The following is a 16095-nucleotide window of genomic DNA, read 5'->3' on the forward strand; positions in this document are numbered from 1 at the left end:
TGTATTGTCTCCAGCCAGAACAGTTAGTGAGATTTTGCAAGCCCAGGCAAGTCATAGGGGTTACAGATCGTGTGATATGATAGTACTCAATGCCGACAATTGTCAGTCCCCAGATACGATTCTACAACTCACCTGCTTCATCTTGGACCACAACATCTTCACCTTCAACAACAAGTTCTTCATCCAGACACATGGAATAGCCATGGGAACCAAATTCACACCTCAATATGCCAACATCTTTATGCGCAGGTTTGAACAAGACCTCTTCATCGCACAGGATCTTCAATCGATGCTATACACTAGATACATCGATGACATTTTCTTCCTTTGGACTCATGGTGAACAATCATTGAAACAACTATATAATGACATCAACAAGTTCCATGCCACCATCAGACTCACATGGGCTACTCTCTGGAATTGGTTGCACGGGACACGGTGGACAGAGTACCTTCGTCGTCCAGTATTTCTCTGGAACGAAGAAGCTATGACATCTTCTCTGGAGTCTTCAACATGTCATTGATGAAGATGAACGTCTCGCCAAAGACCATCCCCACACCCCCACTTCTTGCCTTCAAGCAACCACACAACCTCAAATAGATCATTGTCCGCAGCAAATTACCCAGCCTTCAGGAAAACAGTGACCACAACAACATACACTCTGTCACAGCAATCCCTGGAAGATGTGCCAGATCATCGACACAGATGCCGTCATCTCACGTGAGAACATCATCCACCAGTTACACGGTACATACTCTTGCGACTCAGCCAACGTCATCTACCTGATACGCTGCAGGAAAGGATGTCCTGAGGCCTGGTACACTGGGGAGACCATGCAGATGCTACGACAACGAATGAAATGAACTCTGCTCAACAATCACCAGGAAGGAGTGTTCCCTTCTAGGTGGGGAACACTTCAGCAGTCATGGGCATTCATCCTCTGATCTTCGGGTAAGCATTCTCCAAAGCTTCTCTTCATGACACACGACAACGCAGAATTGCTGAGAAGAAACTGATAGCCAAGTTCCGCATACATGAGAATGGCCTCAACCGGGATCTTGGGTTCATGTCAAACTATCTATCTGTCACCCTCACGACTTGCCTGGGCTTGTAAAATCTCATTAACTGTCCTGACTGGAGACAATACACATTTCTTTAACCTGTACTTAACCCTCTCTCCACTCACATTGTCTGCACCTTTAAGACTTGATTTCCTATAAAGACTTGCATTCTACCTTTATTTTGTAAATTGAGTTTGTATCTTTAAATGTCCTGTTTGTGAACACGAGTCCTCACTCACCTGAAGAAGGAGCTTGAGGCTCCAAAAGCTGGTGCTGCCAAATAAACCTGTTGGACTTTAACCTGGTGTTGTGAGACTTCTTACTGTGCTTACACAGAGTCACACAGAGATATTTCATAAAGGTACTGGAATGAGAGAAAAGGATTCGGGGTATGATAGGTCACAAGCAGTGTGGTGAGGCCATAACTTTGCAAATAAATTGTCAGGGTGTATGACTAGGATGCCATAATATAGAATGACAGGTTGACCTTCTTTTATCTGTAAATCTGAAACACAAACACATTCAAAAGCTTTGCTTTTTTGAACCTTATCAACCTTGAGCAAGAAAATCTAATTGTTTGTCTGCACTATTTACCTTTTGACTTTTGTGAAGAACATGTCAAAAAGAAACTTATTACAAGTATTCTGTACTTATTATTCGGTGATACATCTTACTTTTCCATCCACTTTATTGACTTTCGAAGAGAGCTAGCCTAGGCTTAGACTATTGTAATGTTATACGTGGTATCCAAAAACCAAAATGATCTGAAACTTGACATGCAATCAACTCCAAGAATTTAGGTAAAGGATGCTCAAACTGTAGGGATAATTATATAAACATTTCTGTATACAAGCACTGTCAAATTTTTGGTTTCCTGAAATATTGAAGCCCTGCAGAAAAGCCTTGAGGAGAACAACCAGAAAATTATCCACAACACCCTCTGGCAACATATGGACAGGGTCGAATCAAATATTGTGGTTCTCTTTTACCCTGACAACTGAATGTTTTCCAGATGCATGGGAGAGGAAAGATTGACACTTTAGCTAATATCTGCACTATTGATAAGAATGTATTAACTGACCTTTTGAAATATAATCTTTTGCACACAGATGGCACATCAATGCCAATAAAGAACAAATGGACAGGTTAAAGTATTGGATCTCCATGACTATAACACTTAGGTCATCTATTTATTGACAACAGAATAAACTCAATTGGGATTAACCGCAAGATAGCAAAAGCACTCAATTACTGTGGCAACCAAATCCTCAAGATATTTATACCTCGTTGCGTTAATTCACAAAACATGCATTTTGTCCATCTTACTGTGTATAATGAATTCATATCATGGAAGTAAACTAACACTAATCAAGATATATAATATGTAGGGATATGGGTGTAGGGCTTGGGTGGGATTGTGTTTGGTGGAGACTTGATAGGCTGAAAGGCCTCTTTCTGCACTGTAGGGTTCTATGATGACTATGATATACATGCTGGGCATATAGATATTTATATACCACCTTAGCTGAGGCAATTACTGAGAAAAAAAATGATGGGTTAAAGCAAGTTGTTAGATACTTTGAGCGATTTCTGACAATCTGGTGGGCAGATTGTATTAAAAGGACAGCAAGGAAATCTGGACATATGGTATCTTTCATGCTATAAGGAAGTCTGAAGGTACTTTACAGCCAATTAAGTATCTTATAAATTGAGTCGCCATGTTGATGTAGGGTGGCACTGAAGTCACATACAACAAGGTCCCACAGAGATGCAATGGGGTAAATGATAGTCAGCTATAGTCAGTTTTAGTTATTTTCAAGTTGTTGAACAAGCCAGTGACTTGATTGCTATCCCATTCACCATTGTAAATATTCACTCCCTCCACAACTTGCGCACTGTGTTATCAATGTGAACCATCTACAAGATGCACTGCAGAAACTTATTAAGGCTTCTTCGAAAGCACCTTCCAAAATCACAACATCTATCAACTAGGGCAAAGACAGCAGATGCACAGGAACAGCAAAATCTGCAAGTTCCTCTCACACTCACCCATCATTTTGGCTTGGAAATCTATCACTATTCCTTCATCGGAAAACCTAGAACTTCCTGCCTGACAACACTGTGAGAATACCTACCCAGACTGCAGCAATTGAGGAAGGCACCTACCTACCTACCACCTCCTCAAGAATAATTGGTGATGGGTAACAAATTGCCAATTGATTCACCTCTGTGTGGTTGAACAACACTTGCTCGCGAAGCCTATATCCCATGAACGAATAAAATGACATGACACCATGTGACATGTTTAACATCAAGAATATCTACTGTAAGTCCAGAGGTAACAGGTACCGCAGATATTAACAATGCAATGAATGCCCCAGGATAGCAAAATGAATGAAATATTTAAGCTGACAAATCATAGCAATTAAATATTAATAATTAGTAATTTGACAGAGTAATTTCTAATTACTCTGTTGAATTGGTTGGGATCACTGACATTCAAACAGTAGCAACCACAGGCCATAGCCAATAGCAAGATAAATAATGTTTTGACAGATAATTCTGAGTATGAATCTTCATTGCAATGACATACTGGAAGGACTCTTATCACCTTAGATGTTAAACTAGCATCAGGGCCATTTTCAGGTCCAACCCTAATAGTTTGTGGTCTGCCTACCTGCATGACCTTACTGGGGGAGGCCAATTAAGAAGTTATCTCCTGGAAGAACCCTGTCCAATTAAGGACTGCATTGAGAAGGCTGTGCAGCTGAGTGAATTAATGGCAGCAACTGTGGCACTTAACAGCTGGTAGCTCCAGCAGGAAATGTAGGCTTGGCCACTATGGGTGGGGGATCATGAGGACATTATGAAATTAAGGTAGCTCTGAAGACTTCCAAAAGAACCTTAAAATAAACTGTAACAAGGCTATCAGGCCATTATTCTGGAACAGATTCCCCCATAGGAGAGGGAGTAAAGAATGGTGCTTTGGCATGCCATTGGGAGATCGCTTTCAATCATATGTTAAACTTTGGCCTCAGCAGAGAGCTCGGTGCCATCTATCTACGTTACCAATTTGTCCCTAAGTGGACACTTAATTGCTCCAATTAGCCACTGCCTGCTAGCTAATGCCAGACTCACCCCACCTCCAGCGTTGCTCAGAGGTTGAAAGGTATCAGGGAATCCTTCTGCCCATCAAATGAGATTTTCTAAAACTCCCCGAATGCAAAGCCACTGCCTCACAGCTGATAATATTCTACCCACCAAGTTCAATGCCGCTATTTCTTCCCGACCACTTTCAAAAGTGAAAAGTGTGGTCAAATTATAATTAATGTTACAATCATTCCATTACTGCACAAAACTAAAAAGTACAACTGCAATGTGAGAGCCTTTTTTGCACCTGGTTCTTTCCCGATAAGCAAACCAAATAGGAATAAATCACTTTCATTTCAGAGGCAGGGCCACCTTCATTGAAAAAAATGAAGGTGAACTTCATATAAATGAATATAGCATCACCTGAGGTACATTTTGCATATCGAGTGCTCCACAGCTGCCAATGGTCTCTTTGTTTTGTGAGCATATTTGCATATCTGGGGTCAGCCTGGGTAATAAGATACATGGCAGGACAGGTTTCAAGGTCTCCCAGTGCAATGGTCATTGAAATGAACAAGACAATGCATTGAATTTAACACGATGGGACAGCTACACATCAGACACGACTTGCAGCGTGTTGTGTAACTGTAACAGCTGAAGCAGGATTAGCTTCAGAATACAAAGACATTAAGTGAAGTATTTCCCAGCTGCCGTATTGAACCACGCTCGGATGTAGCCTCAGGTAAATATAATGAGAAAAGGTCAAAAAAACTCGACAATAATAAAAGAGAGAAAGGAACCACACGAGATTGTGACAGCATTTCAGATACAAAGCACCGCAGCAGCTCAATTTATCATGGTTTTAATGTTAGTTAAAATTATTGACCTTGGGTAGCCAAGGTTGCAAGCAACTTTCAGCAGTTCAATAGTATAATAGATTACAGGTCAGTCACGGTGCGGAGACAGGCTGTGCATTTTATAACACCATCTGGGTAGGTGAGGGACACAATAAAAGACTGACTGCTTTTTTTCAAGGACGAGGCATAGGTAAAATTAGGAATCAACTTTCTAATTGCTCATTGTTCCAAGTAAATAGGCTAAAAATAAACTCCCTTAACAGTCATTACCTGTAGTATTTGAAGGATATTAAAAATATGATAATAACTATATTCTTAATAAATATTCTTTAAACACGCTTTCTAAAATAATAAATACATTGGGCAAATTGTACAGATCCCACAGCAGATTTGAAGGTGCAGGTCTTTGTCAAACACAGACTGTGGTCTAGACCCATCCCTGAGCTGTCTCCCATTTTGTGGGGATCGGGGTGGGGGGAGAGTGGGCGTGGAGGTGGGGGGGGGGGGGGTGAGGTGGCAGGGGAGGTAGTCAGTGACAGTGCCAGAGGAAATGTCTGAGGACAGCCATGATACATTCAGTTCAATAAATACACCACACTAGAAAGATTGTGATCTTTAAGCTCATAACAGCCCACAGCAGATAGAATAGCAGCTTTAACTGGGAGGGCTGGCATTGGACAAGGTCAAGGAGTCACACTCGGGTTCCCCTGTGTCCATCAGAGACACACCCTCCAGAGGTCATGACCCCCTTTAACAACCATTTCCACCATCCCCCTCCCCCCCGCCACTATCACCGGACAGGCCCTATCAACGTCCTAGACTAATATTCAGTCCTGCTAATGTTGCAAAGACTGTGTATGCTCTAGTTGTGATTCAGAGCAGCTGATACTAACTGGGAAAAGGTTCAGGTACGTTAGCTTGCACCTGTGTGTGAAAAGTAATCTGCACTTATACTGAATCTTATGAATAAACCTATGTTGAAGAGGGACTGGCTTCAGCTTCTCCCTTTGCCAGAAGGATATTCACTGCACTAACATGATAGCAGAGGATTAACATTGATCTGTGGAGGGTGGAAGCTGAATAAGGGATTTTTGACTCTCCGTGTCTGACAAATGTAATGCTCCCCGCAGCCTCAGGTGCAAAATGATTGGGTCTCGATGCAAAATCTCTAACTTTGATTATATTTCTTCTAGATTCTGAACTGCCTGAGCAGTGGATAAATGTCGTGGCTTGGGCAGATGGATCAGGATTAATTAGAATGAGCTGGATACCTGGTAGCTTTGGATTGAAGTGAATGGAGATCGGGTGCTATCAACCCAGTGGCTCAGCATAACTGGATGGTCAACATGCTCCCTCAGCATGTCCGAAAGATCATTTGTGATCATGAGGACATGACAATCTGGAAATTCAGGTATGACAATAGTATCTATCTTGGTGCTTTGAAGTACATGCCACTGACTGTTCTGAAACTACTGGAGAACATGCTTATGTCATGGGAACAGGTCATGGATGTTTTATTTTTGTGCCACGTTCCACTCACTTGTTTTTGAGATTCCATTGGGTTACTGAACAAGTTTATATTCCTCAGTGGGGAACAATGGAGATCATGATGAGACGTGTAAAAGAGTAAAAGGCAACACTTTAAAAAGATACAGTTTCCATTTCTCAATGGTGAAGTGCCTCCACTGGATTGCACAGATAATATATTGGACATGGAGCCACTCAAAGTAATGCAGATGGCTTGCATCTACCCATTTAATTTGGAGATTTATTTTTTCACCAGCATTTGGTTCACGTTCACAATATTCATTCTTGGTATCCACTCATTTACACACTTTGTAGAGTGCACAATATGTCAAAGAGTACAGTTGTTTACATCATATCCACACTGAATCCTGGCCACACAGACATTTGGAAATTACACCTTCTGAGTCTCATGTACCTAATAACACCTTAAAGATATATGTTTTGCACCTCCTGTGATGGAACTAATTTCCAGAATTAATAAACACTGTTTGGCATTATTTAAGAAAATCCATTTTATATCCTCGATTTAGCTGATCTGCCAAGCCTACAACTATTCCTTGTGCAGTGCAATAGAATGATTATTTTCAATAAGAGGCCACAATCTATTTTGGATGGGATATAGGAAAGATTTCCTCAGGGGTGTGGCTGTAGGGCACAAAAGCCCAGTGCACAGAACAAATTTTAAAAAGGTTGGAACTATCTTTGAAAAGGAAAGTTGTGACAATATCAGTAAAGCTGCTTCTTTTGACATCAGAGATTTGTAGGTCCTGTTGTAGAAAATGGACCAAAGGATGAAGATTGTATTTGCGGCTATATTTAAAAGCAGAGGTGCCAACTGAATGGAAAGGGATTGCTATCCAAGGTAATGATGTTAACTAGGTCCATTGTAACCAGTTGCCAATGGGGAAGAAGTATGTTTGTATCAGAAGCAAGATGACGGTTCCTCACATCTTCACTTGGCATTGCAATGTTAAGATAGTGTATGGTCATGTTAGATTGGGACCCACCTGACAGTCCAAAGGGAGACTCAGGATCCATCATGTCAGCTACTTCCTGTTCTATTTCAACATTACAACAGTGGAATTTGTGCAGCCAAAAGAGGAGGAATGTGATCCTGCAGCCTCACAGTATGGAGAGGAGCGGGTGGATAATATGGAAGAAATGACCTGAGCTGATACAATGCCAAGGTTAATTGATGCAGCGAGGATCTGGCCAGGCATTTTCATGAAACCATCACTTTTCGGCCTTTTGGCTAATATCAAACTCAAGACGGGATGTACTGCCTTATCTTGGTAGCTTTCAACTTGTTTGTCTCTTTTATGGGCACCATGAATTGGCTTGAATTTGAATTTGGGTTTTCCTGGTGCACTTTGAGCATTGACTTTAAAACTTTAAGAATGGAGCAAAAATTATTTAAAAAAAACCACTCTACCTGCCATTCTCCATAAATTCTGTACCAACATGTTGGGTTAAACATTCCACTTAAACTGTTATCATTACAAGTTTGCCTGCAATATTAACCATATTATGGTGCTCAGATAATAAATATTCACCAATCATGCCGAAGAAAGTAAAACCAGTTTATTACTCACCTCCACTTGTATGTCGCTGTATCTTTGTTTCTGCTTTTGGTGATAATAATGTGTAGCGTTTGTCTTATTTACTTCCTAATTTCCCACTTCTTCCAAATACTACCATAGTGGCCTGCACATGTTTGATAACACGCTGACACTCCTCAGTTGGATCCTATAACCCTCCTTTTTCAAAATTCAGAATCATTGCACTGGCTGGCTGCTGCAATTCCCCCTTTTAACTCACTTCTGGAGGGAGCCAGTTGCGAGGCACTGAAAGGTTTTCATCCTGAGAGAAATGATCAATCCGCTTTTCCTTCTACTCTACCACTGTTGCTGGCTGACCCTTGTGAATGCATCCTCAAATTCTTCCTCCTGGAGCCAGATTCCTCATCTTGGAAGATGCTGGAAAATACAAGCATAGTTAGCATTGGGGTAGGAAGCCAATGTTTGTTTTTACACAAGTTCACATTCACTGGATGGATGACAATCGTAGACCCATAGACCTTCTGCACAGTTAATTGGCTAGGAGGACATAACCTGCTGGACATCCGTACCTCTGTTATCAGGTCATCTGCAGATTCGATACATAGATGGCAGGCGTCGACACAGACCACTGGAAGACAGGTGCCATTGGCCCCTGAATGCTGACTGTTCACAAGGCCATTGAAAGAGGAAAGGAGTTGAAGGAAAGTTCAGCTAGCTGAGAAGGATGTCCAGGGAAAGCAGAGGCCAGTGAATCCTGCACCCCTCGGCACACTGTCTTCCTCCGCAGCAAATGTAGAGTAGCACAAGGTGATGCTTAACACTGTGTTGACCACCAAGCCACAAACCATCATCTCACCAGATGGAAGGCTCCAAGGAGTCTTCCAGCTGAGGGAAATGTGCCTAATTGCTTATCACTATTGAGTGTTGGCTGTTAGCGTAGTATGGAAATTGAAGCACTCATTAATTTGTTAGCTTAGCCTCCCTCATTCACATCCTTAATGGCTCTCCCTACAATTCTTTGGAAGGCCTGTACTTCAGAGCAACTGCGGTAGCTGAGCAATCACCAGTGCAGTTGCCTAGGCACAACTTTTCCATTTGAAGTCAGAATGAAGAGATTATTTGAACAAGAGGGAACAGGCAGCCGAATGTTCAAGTAGACATTGCGCAAAATCTGAAAGGATGCACATGCAAATAGTTCTCAAGCCATATTACAAGTGGGGAACAGAAGCCCATTCATTCAATGGCCATCAAATTGGAGGTGGGATTGCAGACATTTTGGAGGTTGAAGATGTGAGAGGCTAGTACAACTTGGGGCTTGGGACTCATTGTTCAAGATTCTCTTAAAGTTAACATGCAGGTTCAGTAGGCAGTTAAGCATTCATGTTAGCATTCATGTCGAGAGGGCTAGAATACAAGAGAAGGGATGTATTTCTGAGGCTGTATAAGGCTGTGGTCAGAGCCCAGTTAGAGTATTGAGAGCAGTTTTGGACCCCATATCTAAGGAAGGATGTGCTGGCCTTGGAAAAGATTCAGAGGAGGTACACAAAAATGATCCTTGAAATGAAGAGCTTGTCATATGAGGAACGGTTGAGATTCTGAGTCTGTACTCACTGGAGTTTAGAAGGACGAGGGGGGATCTTATTGAAACTTATAGGATCCTGTGAGGCCTGGATAGAACGGACGTGAGACGATGTTTCTACCAGTAGGAAAAACTAGAACCAGAGGGCAAATGTCTTGTGTCAGGCAAGGGGAAAATGTGGCTCACTCATCACAGCTGGTCGAGCATGACCAGTGCCTCAATGCTGGGGCTATCAGGCTGGGTGAGAATGCCCACATTGGTACGCCTATCTTGCCAGTGGATTCGCAGGATTTTGCAGAGGCAACATCAGCGATATCTCTCCAGGGATTTCAGGTGTCTGCTGTACATTGTCCATATTTCTGTATGAAATATGGCGGGGACACTGGCTGCTCTGTAGACTATGAGCTTGGTGCTGGATTTGAAGTCTCGGGTTTTAAACAATCTGCTGCTCAGGTGTCTGAAGATTGCACTGGTGCTTTGGAGGCTATATGGGATTTCATTGTCGATGTCTGCTCACACCAAGAGGAGGCTCCCGAGTATGCAAAATGATCCACATTATCCAGGGGTTCATAGTGGATTTTGATGGTTGGGCAGCAGTTTTATAGGGCAGGAGCGGACTGGTAGAGAGCCTTACCAGAAGGATGTGGAGGCTTTGGAGAGGGTACAGAAAAGATTTACCAGGATGTTGCCTGGTATGGAGGGCATTAACTATGAGGAGAGGTTGGAGAAACTTGGTTTGTTCTCACTGGTATGATGGAGGTTGAGGGGCGACCAGATAGAAGTCTACAAGATTATGAGGGGCAGGGACAGATTGGATAGTCAGAAGCTTTTTCCCAGGGTGAAAGAATCAATTACTAGGGGACATAAGTTTAAGGTGCTAGAAGCAAGATTTAAAGGAGATATACGAGATAAGTTTTTTGAACAAAGGGTGGTGGGTGCCTGGAACTCACTGCTGGGGGAGGTAGTGGAAGCAGATACGATAGTGACTTTTAAGGGGCATCTTGACAAATACATGAATAGGGTAGGAATGGAGAGATATTGGTCCTCAGGGTTTTCGTTTGGTCAATCAGTATGGTCGGTGCAGGTTTGGAGGGCTGAAGGGCCCGTTCCTGTGCTGTAATTTTCTTTTTTTCTTTGTTTTCTGGATGTTTAGTCTGAGGCTATTTTCTCACATGCTTTGGGTGAATGTATCAAAGATAGTTTGTAGCTCAGCCTCCGAATGTTTGCACACACACTCAGGCGTTGTCTGCTTGATGAAGAAGTGAAGGAGGGCTTGGTTCTGGCCTGGAGGTATCAGAGGTTGAACAGTTTCCTGCTAGCCTGGTAAGTTAGCTCCACTCCAGTGAGGAGCTTCAGGGTGATGGGGTAGTGTTGCCATGAGGAAGATGGAGAAGAATGTTGGTACGATGACGCAGCCCTGTTTGACCCCAGTTTGGACACGCATTGAGTCTGCGGTGGTTCCGTTGGTGAGGATCATGGCTTGTATGTCATCATGGAGCAGATGGAGAGTGGTGAGGAATTCCTGTGGGCAGCCAAATTTGAGGAGGATGTTCCACAATCTCTCATGATTGACAAGAATTGAAGGCCTTTGTGAGATTGAAGAAGGCCATGTAGAGGTTGATGCTGCTCCCTGCACTTTTCCTGGATTTGTTGCATGCTGAAGATTGTGTCCATAGTGCCTTGAAATCACACTGAGACTCACGGAGGAGCTCATCAGCCACTGAGAGAAGGTGGTCGAGGAGGATTCATGCAATTATATCTCCGGTGGCGGAGTGTAAGGAAACTCCTCTGTAATTTTCGCATTTAGACCAGTCTCCTTTCTTGAAAATGGTCACAATTAAAGTGTCTCTGAGATCTCTCGACATGCTCTTTTGCACTCTGAATTGTCAAGAGTGCATCTCTGCATTTTTTAATACTTCAGCAGAGATTCCACCTGCGCCGGAGACTTTGACTTTCAGCTGGATGGCTTTCTTGACCTCACGCTGAGCTGGGGTTGTACTGAAATGATGGTGGGTCGAATGTTGTGGGATGGTGTCACTTCTGAAGACTGAATCTTGGTTGAAGAAGTCCACAAAGTGGTCTCTCCAGGGGTGTTGACTGTATTGTTTATTAACGAGGGAATCCTTGACAGCAGCAACAAGTCACATTTTATAGTGCCGTTGTCATAGTAAAATGTGCCAAATAGCTAAACAGGAACAGTTGTAAGAACATAAGAAATAGGAGCAGGAGTAGGCCATCTAGCCCTTCGAGCCTGCCCTGCCATTCAATAAGACCATGGCTGATCTGAAGTGGATCAGTTCCACTTTCCCACTTTCTCCCCATAACCCTTAATTCCCCTGTCTATCAGAAACCTATCTACCCGTGACTTAAATATATTTAGCAAGATAGCCACCACCACTTCAACAGGCAGAGAATTCCAGAGATTCACCACCCTTTGAGTGAGGAAGTTCCTCCTCAACTCTGATCTAAACTGCCCCCCACTTATCTTAAGGCTGTGCCCCCTAGTCCTGTTATCCTTTCTAAGCAGGAAGAATCTCTCTACCTCTACCCTGTCCATCCCCTTCATTATCTTATACATCTCTATAAGATCCCCCCTCATCCTTCTAAACTCCAACGAGTACAGACCCAGTCTATTTAGTCTCTCTTCATAGTCCAACCCCCTCATCTCCGGTATCAGCCTAGTGAACCTCCTCTACACTCCCTCCAGGGCCAATATATCCTTCCGCAAGTGCGGCAACCAAAACTGCACACAGTACTCCAGCTGAGGCCTCACCAGTACCCTGTACAGTTGCAGCAAGACCTCCCTACTTTTATATTCTATCCCCCTCGCTATAAAGGCCAACATTCCATTCGCCTTCTTGATCACCTGCTGCACCTGCAGGCTGGGTTTTTGCAACTCGTGCACAAGGACCCCCAGGTCCTCTGCACTGTAGCATGCTGCAGCTTTTCACCTTTTAAATAATAATCCCCCCTACTATTATTTCTGCCAAAGTGGATAGCCTCACACTTGCTAACATTGAACTCTATCTGCCAGGTCCTCGCCCACTCGCTCAGCCTATCCAGATCTCTTTGCAGACTTTCCACACCCTCCACGCAATTTGCTTTTCCACTCATCTTCGTGTCATCAGCAAATTTCGTCACCCTACACTCAGCCCCCTCCTCCAGATCATCTATATGGTAGAGCCTCTCTATAGATGCATATAGGGGAATCATGGCAAATAACTTGCAAATTGAATGTGTACCAGTTAGAGATTAATAACTACATTATCTATGGCTCAGCATGCAGTTGAATTACACAGCGCCAAACCCATCACCCACCTCAGGCAGGTTGAGAATATTTTTCAGTAGTTACTTTATTAATAATGAATGGAGCCTGCAAAATAGATTGAGTTCATTACTAATGAAAGGGGTATGAAATAAATATATTAGTCAGTGAGCCATGCATAGTTTTGCAGTTTTTGACTAATTGGTATGCACTATGCTGCAGAGATTAATTCCAACTCACATAGCTGCATAAAAACAGCAGACACTGCTTACAGATTATCAGAATTAATAAAGTTCAGCGGCAGATTTATCCGCAGCAGCCTGGGGATAACAGGGTGTAGAATTGTTCTGACAGCTCCTTTTTTTAAAAAAAGAGGGATCACTGTTTATGTACCAAAATAATGCTGCTAACCTATCAACACTGCAAAAAAACTTGTCAGAAGCAAGTCTCGATGAACAGAATGACAGTCACTTCTCTAAAAGGTTTTCATGTTAAATAAGTTTAAGCAGTTCTTTAAATTAAGTTTGCGGTAGTGGAAAGGCCCACAGCTAAAAGCTCCTCCCTCCAGCAGTAGTCTTGGCCAGGCCTGACGATTATAAAAGAGCGAAGGTTAAAATCACACTGTACGCTAACCATAAAAATATGATCTGTCATTGTCTGGTATTTTACTTAGGCACTGGTCTGCTTAATAATATCAATTTACAACCCAGCCATTATCAATAGCAGCCTAGGTTTTAGCGTAAAAATATAGGAGCGTCTAACCAATGCACAAAGAAAGGGTTGAAAGATTAGATGACATGAATGATTTAAATATTCTGGCAGAAGATCACAAGTTGTAACAGTCCTTATCCATGATGGAAAGCAATTTAAATACATATCCATCACCATACCTAAAAATTCTCACTTATCCATTGTTACAATGAAACATTATAAACATTATATTCCATCTTCACTAGCAATCATCCCCATTGGTGTGAAGAACCAAAGAGCACAGGGAAGCTGGACCACTGTAGAGAAAAAGTCCCAGGGATTTTAATACATATCTGCAGATCTTATTGTATTTGCATGTCAGCTTCACAATGATGGAGTGAAAGCTTTTGCATTCATGATTAGATGGGGTTTGGGGGCGGGAGGGGGCGCATTTTGCCCCACGTGTGTAGTTGATAATGTTCTGCGCATGTGAGTAACCAGCCAAGGATACCAGCGGATTGGAACAATCCAAAGGCAAAAAGGCTGAGAGCAATGGCCACATTGCCAGCCATAGATGAAGAATGGACACTAAGTCCAGCAGAGAGCAGATCTTCTTCTTGGAGGATGCATATGTCTGCCACCTCCAGGTAGAACAACATGAAGCATTGCTCTTGAGACATGACAAGGAATCCCAGCCTCTATCTGCAGACCCTGCATCAAGTTCGGTGCTGCCTGCAACTTCCTCCTCTAGTAAGTCAATGTATTATTTGTCTTGATGTTTCTTTCTTTATTTTATTTTCGTGAACGGAGACCAGTTGTGGGATAGCCCTGTGTGTGGAGTCTGTCTCATGGTGGTAAAATGGAACATCGGGGAATAAGAACAAACCAGACAAAAGATTTATAAAGAACTGTACTGAACTGTATTGTGGGCTCAAAATGCAGAGCATGATGCTTAATTTAATCAAACAGAAGCCTTGCTAAAATCAGCAAATTCTGCAAAAGGACTTAACCTATGGGGGCGGGGCGGGGGGGGGTGCGGTGTTCACACCAGGGAAGATAAATGGACTGAGCTTTGTTAAGGGGCAATAAATGTGTCATCTTTTCCCACCTCTATAAATTGATAATGGTTTTGAGATAACAAAGTAGAGAGTTAAAGAGACTATGGCACTTCAAATGTGATGATGTGGGTATGCCGGCGTTGGACTGGCGTAAACACAGTAAAAAGTCTGACAACACCAGGTTTTAGTCCAACCGATTTATTTGATAATAGACTCACAAGCTTTCGAGGTTTCGACCTGACGAAGAGGGAAACCTCGAAAGCTTGTGAGTCTTTTATCAAATAAATCGGTTGGACTAAAACCTGGTGTTGTCAGACTTTTTACTTCAAATGTGACCTACGAAGGAGGCCTAGCCAGGAAAGTTTTGGAGAAAGAATGGAGATTAACAACGTTGTAACTAAAAAGCAGTTAAATGGACTTCCAAAAGCAGACTTTACCTTATACGGCGCAGGGCCACAGCAAAACAGTATAAAGAGCCAACAGAATTATCTTTACTTTGATGGTTTAAAGGAATTTGATCAGAAAATGTGCATGGAAGATTTGTCATCAGATTGACAACTGAGACAGAGACTCTGGTTCACAGGACAACTTAGCAACTGGTATTATTGTATGTGTTATTTCTTTTACGAAAAGTCTGTCACCTTTGGTGAAACTTTACCCAAATTGTTGTGTCATTAATATCCAGAGAAAAGGCCATGTGACTTTAGAACAGGTAAAGAGTCCTACATCTTTTTTCTGCTGACAAGCTACAAGTCTCTCAACTGCAGACTCCCTCTGCCACTGTTGAAACTGTCCTTGTCTGAGGGCCAGTCTGAAGTAACCAAGGTGTCATCCATCCTGATGTGGTTCAGAAAACCTCCAAAGTGCAGTCAATAAGCTTTCAGCAAGACTATTCTCAGAAAACCTTTCCCATTAGTAGGTAACTTCAAAGTGTGTTGAAATATTGCTCCATTTGAGCAATTAGTATATGTTAATAAGCAAATCCCTTCTCCCAGAAGACCTATGTGCAATCTGCTTAACATTTTCCAATTAAATGCAAAAGTTAGTTCCCAGTAGGCTTGGATTTCTTCCAGATTAACTATCCCCACAACCATCCACATCCAAACACAAGCACTCCTCCAGATTAAAACTCCCCCTATTCTCTCACGATCTCTTTTGTATCTCTGGGTCAGATTTTCACGATCGAGTTGGATTGCTTGAGTCAGGAAATTCCCTGACTCGGCATATCTCTTTTGATGGAAAGTGCTCAGACCAAATTCTTGTTCCAGGAAGGTGGTGGAAGAAGAAGTTCAAAGTGACCATTGGGCAAATGAGTGCCAAGGTAGCCTGGTTAAGAGGATGCTTTGGCTCCCTGGGACTTGGTCCCAGTTTCTTTGTTCAATTTATGGCCCTCTGGCTCTCACACTCCA

Source organism: Carcharhinus amblyrhynchos, chromosome 13 (genome assembly GCF_965287045.1).
Source record: "Carcharhinus amblyrhynchos chromosome 13, sCarAmb.v2.hapA, whole genome shotgun sequence".
NCBI lineage: Eukaryota > Metazoa > Chordata > Chondrichthyes > Carcharhiniformes > Carcharhinidae > Carcharhinus > Carcharhinus amblyrhynchos.